Raw genomic sequence first — 1,529 nt, forward strand, 5'->3', positions numbered from 1 at the left:
GTGCTGCTATTCTCCCATAATTCTTAACAAACTTGCGATAATACCCTGTCAACCAAGAAATCCACGCAAATACCTTTATGGATGTGGGGATTTTCATTTCCTTAATGGCTTTATTTTGGTAGGGTCTACCTTAACTCCTTCATGAGATACAATATGACCCAAATATTCCACCTCCTGGACTCCAAAGAAACATTTGGATTTTTGGCATATAATTGTTTCTCTTCCAATAGTTGTAGCACCCTGTCGACATGTTCAACATGATCCTTCCAAGACTTGTTGTAGATAAGTATATCATCAAAAAATACTAACACAAATTTTATAAGGAATGGTTTGAAAATTGAATTCATCAAACTTGAAATGTTGAAGTGCATTGGTAAGGCCAAAAAGTGACCAAAAATTTTAATGACCCTCTGAGTTCTAAATGCCGTTTTTGGAATGTCTTCAATCTTCATTCTGATTTGATGATATCTGAACGAAGATCCAACTTGGTGAAGTAAATTGATCCATGCAATTCATCCAGTAATTCATCAATGACAGGAATGGGGAACTTATCTTTAATAGTGAGCTTGTTGAGCTCCCTATAATCCGGACACATGCGCATGATCATCCTTCCTTGTGCACCAATACTACTGGAGCAGAGAAAGAACTTTGACTCGGTTGAATTATACCCGCCTCTAGCATTTCTGCAAAATACGTTCAATTTCACTTTTTTGGACATAGGGATATCTGTACGGCCTGATGTTTGGTGGAACACTTCCTGGAATTAGATGAATAGCATGATCATGATCACGCATAGGTGGAGACCTTTGGGAGTCTCAAATACCTTGGAATGATTTGTCCAGGACTTTTTGGAGATCTGGAGAAATAGATGATTTAATGTGGAAAATCTAGCGACATAAATTGTGCAATTACCCCTTTGTGCTTTTTTAGAAGCTTTGTCATAACAATAGAGCTGATTATCTTCCTGGTTCCCTGCAATACCCCTTAATTCAACTTCCTTTCCTCCACAGAAAATTTCATGAAAAGTTCTGAAAATTAAAAGCTATTGTACCCAAGGATTGTAGCCATTGGACTCTAGCACAACATCAGACCCTCCATTGGAATGGAAAGCATTGGGGCTAGTCAATACATATTCTCCCATGGATAGCTTGATATTATGGCACTTTCAGGAGCAATTATGTTCCTCCATTTGCAATCATCACTTGACACTTGGTGCTGGATATAGGAAGCAATTCAATTCTTTTGCTACCCTATGAAATAAATAAAATTGTGGGTGCTTCCTGAATCAATCAACACTATCACCTTTTTCTTCTTGATTTTCCTTCTATTGATGGTTTGAGGAGTGGTAATTCTGCCAATGAATTACAAGATATGGTTCGATTTTTTTTTTCTTCATCTAGGCTTTGTTCTGGGTATATCTTCTTCTTTTGACCTTTCTTGCTCCTTTTTCTTCCTCTTCACAATCTATGTAGAATAATTTCTTTCAAACACTTATGACCCCTTGTGTATTTGCTATCACAATTGTAACA

Source organism: Pinus tabuliformis, chromosome 6 (assembly GCF_031772625.1).
Source record: "Pinus tabuliformis cultivar Carrire ecotype Pingquan chromosome 6, CPIR1, whole genome shotgun sequence".
Taxonomy (NCBI): Eukaryota; Viridiplantae; Streptophyta; class Pinopsida; order Pinales; family Pinaceae; genus Pinus; species Pinus tabuliformis.